Raw genomic sequence first — 12,188 nt, forward strand, 5'->3', positions numbered from 1 at the left:
GCGCGATAAGACTCTCTCATCCAATCACAGCGCTGTGTGGAGCGTGAAGGGGCGGGGCTTTGGCTTCTGCTGGAGCGGAGGAAAAAAAATCAGGAAGTTGTCCGATGCGTGCATGTGTTTTGACCGACTCACCCCGCTAGTTTGCTTATGCCAGAAATCATCAGTCAGGTGTTGTAATTATATGGCCTAAGCTGGTTTCACATAATAAAAATCTATCAAAAAAGTTAATTAAGGAAAGTTGAACAGTCAAATGGCACAAATATTCAACAAAGGAAGTGGGTTTCTTAAGGGCAGTTTTAAGGAATGTGGTCATGGGAGTGTTAGGAAAATTGAACTTATTAGTCATCAGTTTTAAAGACCGAATAAGCATGTTAATTACTGATTTGTTTAAGAGCGACTGTTTTAGGAAGCCAGATTGTACACTGGACCTCAAACGGCGACCCAACACATTACCATAGGCTAATAATTGTCATAAAAAACAATGTCACTAAAACACTAAAACAAAAACAAAAAATGTAGGAGCCCAATGTGATATAGGCTGAAAAGACAACCCGACACTTTTGTAAATGCATAAACAACATATCCTGAACAAACACTAAGACAAATATGCTGTAACATTTTACACACTTTAGTAATAACAGTTTAATACATAATTACGAGTAACTAACCCTAAAACAAACCCTAGGCATGCTGTTAATTAATATTACTGAATACGTATTTGTGTTATTACACTACAAGGGCACCTTAAAATAAAGTGTAACTAAATATTGTATTGAGTTGTGACCTACCAGTTGGAAACCCCTGCCATAGATCATTGTGTGACGCGTGACTGAAATGAGGTGAAAGGTTATTTGTTGCACTAATGACACAAACTGTTTTCACAGAAACTGTACACCTTCACTCATACAAACTGCAAATGAATTCTGGAACAACCACCCCACACAGTTTAGGACAGTAAGTAAATACACACCAGACCATAGTACGAGTGTAGGGCCGTCAGACAGAGGATGCCATCAGACAGACAGATGTCGTTGTCATTTCATTTTAAAAAAAATATTCTCTTCACTGCAAAATTATATCTGCCATTGAAAGGAGTAAAAAGACACAAATGTTTAATTGCATGGCTATGCCTCTGTGGCCGAGTTCACATTGTAACATTGTACCTCGCCCAAAACACGTTCTGTGTCTTGTGTATAGACATGTCGGTACGAGCCCTCCCTCACAGCAGAATCTACAGTGAAATAGAGTGACGTCTGTGCGTTCCCATGGCTCTGCCCCTCACTGGAGCAGCTCTGTTCTTTACACTCTTAATAATCATCATTTTCCCTCTTGGGTTTTAAAAAGCTGTTAACCTGACATAAAAAGCTGACAACTCAATATTTATTACACATTGCAACAAATATTTATAATGATGAGAACAATGCATATTAAAAGTTTAATAATAACATAATTACACCACATAGACTGGAATATCTTCCATCAGAGTATGTTTAATGATCGACTTAGCTAATTATACTTAATTACTACACATTAAAATGAAACTGGCACTTATTATTTTGAGACTAAAATCTACTTTGTGTGCCACTGAACTTTCTGAAGTAGGTCATCTGTGACTGATTTGTTTATTTGCCCAAACACTGTAAATATAGAAATTAAAGGTATTATTTTGCAATTAGCGGCTAGTGCATTTTGAACTACATCTAGTGTGGTGCCTAGTTCCCATTTTGCATTCTACTGCACTGCATTATCATGCTGTTTCTATGTGAACATGCGCTGGACAGATGTGTTTGACCAGTGCGCTTAAGTCTTGCATCTTTTGCAGTATCGTGACACAATGTTGTAAAAATGCAGTGCTCAAGTTATAAGAACTTTTAAAAACTTCTCTAGATCTTGTTTTTTTTCTTCACTATTTTGTGTTTTTAATACATGCTAACTGTGTGACGTGCGAGACGCTGCAAAAAAACACATTTCACAACAGTCAAAACACATCCGTCTAGCATATGTTTGCACAAAAAAAACCAATGTAAAAGCAGTACAGCGGAATGCAAAAATCTGTATAGCCCCTAAAGTATAACGAATTGGTTTAAGCGGTGTATTTCTAATTATTTGGATGCATTTTTTGGTAATGAACCAGGTTTATTTAAAATCAACATTACTCTTCTGCCATCTTGAATATATTTGTTACGGCTCGTCAGAAAGCATTCTGTTTCCCCAAACTCTCTTCTTAAACTTCATAAACAACCTACCTATGTCTGCTTGAAGGATGTCTGCGATTTTGACCTCACGACCTTGTCCTTGTTAAGGGTATGTGTGTCTTTAAACAAATTAATGACTGATTGAGGTTACTCTACAGAGGCCTGTGAGTTGCTGGGGTTTCAGTGGGGGAAAACTTCTCTAGATCTTGTTTTTTTTTTTCACTATTTTGTGTTTTTAATACATGCTAACTGTGTGACGTGCGAGACGCTGCAAAAAAACACATTACACAACAGTCAAAACACATCCGTCTAGCATATGTTTGCACAAAAAAAAACAATGTAAAAGCAGTACAGCGGAATGCAAAAATCTGTATAGCCCCTAAAGTATAACGAATTGGTTTAAGCGGTGTATTTCTAATTATTTGGATGCATTTTTTGGTAATGAACCAGGTTTATTTAAAATCAACATTACTCTTCTGCCATCTTGAATATATTTGTTACGGCTCGTCAGAAAGCATTCTGTTTCCCCAAACTCTCTTCTTAAACTTCATAAACAACCTACCTATGTCTGCTTGAAGGATGTCTGCGATTTTGACCTCACGACCTTGTCCTTGTTAAGGGTATGTGTGTCTTTAAACAAATTAATGACTGATTGAGGTTACTCTACAGAGGCCTGTGAGTTGCTGGGGTTTCAGTGGGGGGTTTATGAAAAGAGGTGGAGGATGAGAGGCAGGTGGCGGTGGCAGAGCTGACCAAAACAAAAAAAGCTTCCGTAGTGATTTAGCCCGGAGAGGACAGGAAGGAGGGAACAATACCCTGTTCTTGAGTTGCTACTCTCCCTCTCTCCCTCTCTCTCTCTCTGCCCTCTTCTCTCATCTACATATGACCAGGTCACCCAGTGTGCTCTCACAATGTGCTGATCAAAGCCCTGGGTTTGATCTGGCAGGGTCTTGTTGAGGCCACCAGGGATGCAGGAAAATTGAGGCTAAAGGTCACCTGAAACATCTTCAGAGCCAAAGCCATGTATCTGTTTCTCCCTTGAATGAAGTTCACCTCCCTTCAGGGCTTTTTCCTCTTTTTCATCTGGCTGAAGGTTTCTGTTATGCCCTGATCTAAGAACGGTTTCTGCTACTAACGTTCTTATATATTTTTTATTAAGCGAAAGAGCAAAAGTCTCAGATCAGTGCAAAAGGGCACATTTTTCCAGCACCAAAGAAAGGAGATGGACATGAGCCAACATGTAGCTTTTAGTAGCTGAGGAGAGAACAGGAATTTTAATGACCCTACAAAAACCCGCCCAGCAGGTTGTCATCTCACAAATGCCACAGATGTCTTTAAAAAGACAGCAGAGAGAAGAGTAGCTTACCTGGCCCTGGCTTTGGGTGGTTTTAAATCAATTAGGAATATAAAACTGAACTGTACATTCTCCTAATACTTTTAATTCTTCAAATAACCACTGTTTTAATTTTTAATATAACAAACTCCATTTTAACAGTTGACATTGACACCACTGGAATGAAACAAGCATCAGAAAAGAATACTAAAAGGGCATTTTCTTGACATGTGAGCTGAACCAACCCTTGATGACACATTAACCCATGAACCTGATGACAACCCTTTTGTTATCTCAAAACCAGAGTTGCTACAAAATTCCCAAAGAAACCTACAGAGAGGAAAAATATAAACATTCAAAATTAGGTCTCAAGATGATGTATTAGATAATTTAAGGACCACTCACTATCTGGGTGGCGCCATTGTTTGTTTAGGGAAATGCCATAACACCTTGACTTTCATTTCTCCATATACACATTCATAAAGTGGTCATAGGAAAGTTTACAGACACTCAGTGACTACAAGCATTGATATGAACATGAGTCTGCTATTTTCCTTAAGTTTCCCTTTTGAATAAGGGGTCCCTATGTTCTGTTTTCTGTTCATGACTGGTCCTCCTGTGACAGGGGTTGGTGTACGTGGATCCCTTTTCCCGTCATCTGCTAGGAATGTTTCTCTTACACCACTCAGCGCTCAACTGATTGTGAAATGTATACAAACTATGCGTAGCTTGGTCAACAAACACATATACATGGGTCTGCTTGTCAGCCTGATGGCGTGGTTTAAGGGGGAACCTCCATGGCCAACTTCATCCCTGTCTCAACTGTTCTAAAAATGAATTTAAAAACTAACTAAAAAATGGCTGAAATAACCTTCTCTTCCAGGCAATGTGCTGTCAAGGTTGCATTTACCTGTCTGGGCTTCCTTGAAATAGAATTGACAGATCCAGCACTGTTCAGGGACTAAAATGTCTCCCGTTTTAGATATCTGAGGCAGCTCTTTCTCACTCCGAATATCCCCCTGGACCCCTGCGGGATGCTCCAAGACACTGAGATATGAGCTGTCTGCTCTTAAGATCCGCAACAGACTCTAACAAGCTCTCTCTGACAGAAGCAATGGAACGGGGTATCAAGACGAAGCTGAAAACCAGCTAACAACAAATAAATAATGGACACAGAAGACAAAAAGATACCAGAAGATGTTAAGGAGATGATGGCCTATGTTGAAAAGGTTTTTTGGATGAAGCAAAGAAACTATATTGCCATATTTCCTGAAAGGGAAACAGATTCATGGAATGCCGGGTAGAAAGGGAACTGAATGAACCCCAGATGGACAACATGCTGGAGATTTGAGCAAAAATGGGCTGTTGCCACAGCAAAGTTGTCTGGTTGCTTCCTCTTCATAACGGCAAGCCTAATGCAATTCAGGAAAATATTTTTCTGATTCTTTAGGACTGGGAATTACTCTAATTTGTTTTTTTAAAGCAAGAGGGCTGACACACTTTGAGCCGTGTTATGATTTAACAGGATAAATGTAATGATCACAGGATTAGATTAGAATAAGTGCCTGATGCATCCTGTGACCTCTTATGAAACGTTTTGTCTCCATCACATGACTTTATATACAGAACTAATTAGAGCAACCGTCAGGTAAGGAGTGGTGTAATTTAATAATACAGTACATCTGATAACCCACACCTCTTGAGTCCTGAAGGATTACATCACACAAAGCATGATCAAGATCAACATGTTCCAGGACACCAAATGGAGAAAGCAATCCTGCCATCTATTGGTGATTTGGAATGGAGGAAAACAAGCAATGATGCTTAGCATTGTTTCTAGAGAGCTCTCTTTAGTTCCTATCCCCCTCTAACCACAACCAGAATGCATCTATTAGATGGTTATAAATCTTTATTTAAGATATTTTTGATTGAATTCTGCAATGCATTGCTCACTGCACAGTAAAGTGTTTCATGAGTGTTTTTAATTGGGTCTTGAGCAGCTTATATTAACATGCAGGAAACCTGTTTGTGGATGAAAAGGAATGTCTGTGCGGTATTCCAAGAAAGCGCTAACACGATAAAGATGCTGCAGCTACTGGCACGTAAAGAAAGTGTACGATATACAGCTGCTTATGGCTTGCCTAATTGACACTGAAGCATCTGGAGTACAGATGTTAGCCTGGGTGTGTTATTTCGCCTCTTCTTGTAGGCTCAAAGGTTCTCAAACTTGCCAGAGCCAAACTCAAGAAGAAACATTTTAAATAATAAAAAGCAGGAACTGTCTTATTCTGACAACTTTCATAGCCCTACTTAAATTTGTGCCTGGAATACCCATCATTTTGCCAATTTGTCTTATAAATGTTCTTATAAATAGTGAAAGCACACCCATGTAATTGTATTATTATTTATATACTATTATAGTTTGTGTTGGTATTTTTTAATTAGCTTTTATTTGTATATTTTCAGGTTTCGTTTTAATTTATTTTGTTTTAATCTTCTTAAGTGCTTTTGCCATTTTAGTTGTTTTTTTTGCTCTTTTTAATATTACAATTTAGGTTTCATTTACTTTTGTTATAATTTTTAGTTTTAGTTCAGTTTCAGTTTTATTATTTAACTTAGTTGCCAAGGCAAGATTTCTCATTTTTGTTTACTTGTAGTTTTGGTATTTTGCGGTGTCCTTGTTACACGTTACATGTACTTATTATTATAATAACAATAAATTATGCATAATTACATGCAACTAACCCTAAACCAAACCCTCATCCTAACCCTATAGTAAGTAGCCTACATGTAGTTTATTAATATTACTCAGTACTTATAAGTTAATTACACTGTAACAAGGACACCTTAAAATAAAGTGTAACCGTAGTTTTTTAGTTTAACTAATATTTTATTTCAGCTTTATTTCAATTAACAAAAATGTTTTAATAGATAAAGTAGCACAAAAAGAAGACAACATTTGTTCTTAAATAAAAGATCAATCATCCTGAATTTTTAGCCAAGGAAAACGTAAGCCATTATCATATTGCTTTGGTAATGTGCACTGTGAAGATTTGATGAGAGGTTGTGTGTGTCTACACCTCACATTCCTTTTACATCTCACATCTCCATGCTTTTGGTACATGTCAAGTAGAATGGGTTCCCCAAGTGGTACTTAAGCCCCCTCCTTCCACGTCCCACATTATCTGGCTCCCAGGCTTCCTCTCTGCTCATGTGCAAGCACGTAACTGACATAACACCTGTACAATGGGATACATGCATATATAGAAACACACCCACACTTGCCTTGTTGACACAACTCGACATGCACTCCTCACTTCCTATTCACTAATCTCGCTTATGCGCACCAACAAAGAATTACAACAAGTAATGGAAACTGCACAACATTTGTTCTTAAATAAAAGATCATTCATCCTGAATTTTTAGCCAAGGAAAACGTAAGCCATTATCATATTGCTTTGGTAATGTGCACTGCACTGTGAAGATTTGATGAGAGGTTGTGTGTGTCTACACCTCACATTCCTTTTACATCTCACATCTCCATGCTTTTGGTACAGGTCAAGTAGAATGGGTTCCCCAAGTGGTACTTAAGCCCCCTCCTTCCACGTCCCACATTATCTGGCTCCCAGGCTTCCTCTCTGCTCATGTGCAAGCACGTAACTGACATAACACCTGTACAATGGGATACATGCATATATAGAAACACACCCACACTTGCCTTGTTGACACAACTCGACATGCACTCCTCACTTCCTATTCACTAATCTCGCTTATGCGCACCAACAAAGAATTACAACAAGTAATGGAAACTGCTGCCAGCTCAAAACTGTTCCATAACTACATCTGTCATTTGCGTTTTTGTTGAAACTTGTTTCCACATACGGATATTAAAATACTTACAATGTATCGACACCACCTCCAAATAAGTCATGGATGTTTCCAGACTGCTTTCAAAATGATCCTATTATAAGAGCTATTATTATAAGAGCCCTATATGACATAACTCAGCATAACAACGCCCTATGGTACAAAAGAACCATTAGTGAGCCATTTGCAATATGGGATTTGGTGATTTGGTGGTTAGATGAGACAAAGACAGAAGATTTTGGACAAAATGTAAAATTGGTATGTACTGTATGGTGTTAGTGTCACCATACATAAAATATAGTGCTAGTAGGCACAATGTCATGTATTAAAAAAAAAACGTTATAATTTAAGTGCATCATTGCATCATTGAATGAAAACTAAATATGAAAAAATTAATATATGAAATTTTCAGATTCACAAACAGAAAACAATTGCGCCCATAATATGCATTTTACAGTTAAAATTGGATAGTGTTTCCAAACCTTATTTTGAATTTCTTTTAAAAATAGCTTTTAACATAAAAATATTTTTGAAGTATCTCATTTTTACAACATAATGTAAATATTAGAGAGCAAAATTGCATGTAGAACTTGTCATTTGTAGTTAGTTAACAGTTTTTCAATAAAGAAAAACCAAAGATTCAAATATTTGTTATTTGGAAATAATTAAATATTTGGACAATTTGCAATCCTGAAGTCCTTCAATTTGCAATCCTTTTTTTTTTTTTATAACCAGCCAGATTGAACTGTGTAATCACAGGGTGGTTTCAAGTTCATTTCAAATAAAGTAAATAGACATCAACTACTCCAGAGTTCAGAAGGAGGGGGAGGATCTGGGAGTGCAAGCTCATAATGAGGTTTGGGAGGAGTACCTTGTTGAGAGCATGTGCAAGGTCAATAAATGTATGACATATATTGATACAATTCAAAACACATCAAATACATATCTCCAAAATACGCAGCACAAGGTCTTTCCCCTCAATGCAGCAGATAACGAACAGAGCACTCATTCATCTCATTCACTGTACACATGCCAAGCTGCATTCATGTAGTGTACTTAACAGTCTACAGCAAATGAGAAGGAGTGGTACTTCATTACAATCCTCGGTGTTGATTCACTGAGAGCAAACGTGACATATAAGCTCCATCGCCTTTGGGCATGGTCACACCAGTAAAGCAAATCTTTCAAATGTGGAAAGGGGATTTTCCAGCCTTTGAATGTTGGGCGAGTAAAACTGTAAATATGCCACATCTGGACATACAAAGGTGAGCTATTATTATAAGAGCCCTATATGACATAACTCAGCATAACAACGCCCTATGGTACAAAAGAAGCCATTAGTGAGCCATTTGCAATATGGGATTTGGTGATTTGGTGGTTAGATGAGACCAAGACAGAAGATTTTGGACAAAATGTAAAATTGGTATGTACTGTATGGTGTTAGTGTCACCATACATAAAATATAGTGCTAGTAGGCACAATGTCATGTATTAAAAAAAAAACGTTATAATTTAAGTGCATCATTGCATCATTGAATGAAAACTAAATATGAAAAAATTAATATATGAAATTTTCAGATTCACAAACAGAAAACAATTGCGCCCATAATATGCATTTTACAGTTAAAATTGGATAGTGTTTCCAAACCTTATTTTGAATTTCTTTTAAAAATAGCTTTTAACATAAAAATATTTTTGAAGTATCTCATTTTTACAACATAATGTAAATATTAGAGAGCAAAATTGCATGTAGAACTTGTCATTTGTAGTTAGTTAACAGTTTTTCAATAAAGAAAAACCAAAGATTCAAATATTTGTTATTTGGAAATAATTAAATATTTGGACAATTTGCAATCCTGAAGTCCTTCAATTTGCAATCCTTTTTTTTTTTTTATAACCAGCCAGATTGAACTGTGTAATCACAGGGTGGTTTCAAGTTCATTTCAAATAAAGTAAATAGACATCAACTACTCCAGAGTTCAGAAGGAGGGGGAGGATCTGGGAGTGCAAGCTCGTAATGAGGTTTGGGAGGAGTACCTTGTTGAGAGCATGTGCAAGGTCAATAAATGTATGACATATATTGATACAATTCAAAACACATCAAATACATATCTCCAAAATACGCAGCACAAGGTCTTTCCCCTCAATGCAGCAGATAACGAACAGAGCACTCATTCATCTCATTCATTGTACACATGCCAAGCTGCATTCGTGTAGTGTACTTAACAGTCTACAGCAAATGAGAAGGAGTGGTACTTCATTACAATCCTCGGTGTTGATTCACTGAGAGCAAACGTGACATATAAGCTCCATCGCCTTTGGGCATGGTCACACCAGTAAAGCAAATCTTTCAAATGTGGAAAGGGGATTTTCCAGCCTTTGAATGTTGGGCGAGTAAAACTGTAAATATGCCACATCTGGACATACAAAGGTTTTCTACGTAATGAGAAATAGCATTAAAGTATTATAATTTAAACACAAGACAAGGCAAAAGTAGAAGTCTGTTGACTGCTCTACTATTGTCATTTATATGATGCCGCAATGTCAAAAATAGCCTATTGTTACTACACAGCCTACATTTCTTTGTAGCTGAATTTTGAAAGAAAAGAACCCCCAGTATGGCAAATACGACCTGTAAAAATAGTTTAAAAACATATATATATATTTATACTTTTGTACCATTGCCACCTTCAACTCAAGTGTAGGCCTACCTGAGAAACCCGTACCTCAAAATGGGACATTGTCAAGCATTCAAGTTGAAAACACAACACGGAAGTAACCTAAAAAAAAAACAAGTTAATTGTGAACAATAAACCCAAATGATTATATCTGAATTCAGAACAATGAATAAATATTCACTTCTATTACCGTATTGACCCGAATATAAGACGATGTTTTTTTCTTGGAAATGCATTTGAAAAAACGCGGTCGTCTTATATTCAGGGTCTACACTTTGACATGTCAATAATACACCCACAACAATAGGTGGCGCCAAATACGCATAAAACGAGTGTGCCATGAAATACGTAATGTAATGCGTGTTGTAAAGATCGCTAGGAAAAACAAAAGAAAAAGAAAACCTTACAGCTGCATGAGTCGTGACTGTCACGTTAGCCTGATGGGACCAAACTCCCTTTGTGTTTTTAAAACGTAAGACAGTACCCAGATTTGAAGACTACAGTAAGATTTAACTTCTACTGTTAATTTTGGTAGGCTACTATTAGATGGATAGCCTAAATGTCCTAGTTCTACCTGTTTTTTTTTTTTGTTTAATGGTATATCAAAAAGTGTATATTTTTTAAATGTGATTGTTGGTACATTTTACCAGTTTTTACCATACTTTCAAAACAAAAATTAAAATAGGAAAAATATGCAATATGAAAATAATTGAAGACAAAATGTGTTTTACTGAGAAAAAAACAAGATTTGGTTTTTAAAAAGCCTTTTTCCAAAAGGTACATCTGGAAAAAGGGGGGTCGTCTTATAATCAGGGTCGTCTTATATTCGGGCCAATACGGTACTTATTTACACATGGTAGACCTATCACAACTATATTTGAAGCAAACAGTGAAAGTTGAATGATAAACACCATTAGCTACCTGCTAGTTTTAACGCTATACTGTTTCCGATTCCAATCCTCCACTCAATTGAGAATAGAATCTCAACAGCAGTTTATGAGCACTATTCATTTATAGCATACCTTTAAAGGGGTCATATGATGCCATTTCAAATGTTCCTTTCTCTTTGGAGCTGTTCGTGCATAGATAAGATCCTTAAAGTTGCAAAGACTAAAGTCTCAAACCCAAAGAGCCCAAAGAGAAAAAAAAAAGTTAAGACACGTCCACACCCTCCAAAAACTCCTCGTTTAAACACGGCCCCACATGTCTACATCACTGTGTGGGAAGATTTGCATAACGACGCCCAAATGTTCACACAAAGTGCAAGGACAGTCTGGCGCTTCTGACTCAGCCTGTAAGTGTGTTTTTTATATTAAAAAAATGTGCATATTACAGTATGGTAAGGGGCGTAACATTTGTGTCACACGCTTGAGGTATTCAGCCAATCACAACGCACTGGATAGCTGGCCAATCAGTGTACACCTCGCTTTTCTGGAAAATAATGTTTTTTGAACCTTAAACTGCAAAAACACATTGCATTACACCAAATACACAACATAATGTTCTTTTTAGCAATGTCATATGACCCCTTTAAAGGTGACATATCATGAAAATCTGACTTTTTCGGGTTTTAAGTGCTATAATCAGGTCTCCGGTGCATCTACCAACCTAGGAAACATGAAAAAGATTAACCCAGTCACTTTGTTTTGGTAAGCCTTTTTCTGCAAGTGTCTGAAAAAAAAAACGAGCGCGTCTGATTTTGCTCCCCTAGTGAGGTTGCAAAGGGATCTCATTATAATATTACCGCCCCTTAATCTGTAAATTTCCACTCACGCGCTATAATTTTGATTTCGCAAGCGACAACGGTGTACCAGTTTTAACGCCATGGCGAATGTTGGAGCAAAACACGCTAACTGTTCTGTCTTTGGCTGCACTGACGAGCACAGAACACTATTTACAGTCCCAGCCTCAGATTCTGTAAGTGTGCTTCGGATGTGTGCACTCAGAAAACCGTATATCAGAAGTTGAAACAAATATGGTTTAAAACGCATGATTTCAGTGTGACAAACATGATAATCTGAACCAAAACAGATGTTTTTTAGCAGGTACGAGCTGTAATGGAGCAGCCCTGTTCTGGAAAAGGGGGCGGGGAGCTGCAGCTCATTTGCATTTAAAG

The sequence above is a fragment of the Sinocyclocheilus anshuiensis genome, unplaced genomic scaffold, assembly GCF_001515605.1.
Source record: "Sinocyclocheilus anshuiensis isolate Anshui unplaced genomic scaffold, SAMN03320099.WGS_v1.1 scaffold604, whole genome shotgun sequence".
Lineage (NCBI taxonomy): Eukaryota > Metazoa > Chordata > Actinopteri > Cypriniformes > Cyprinidae > Sinocyclocheilus > Sinocyclocheilus anshuiensis.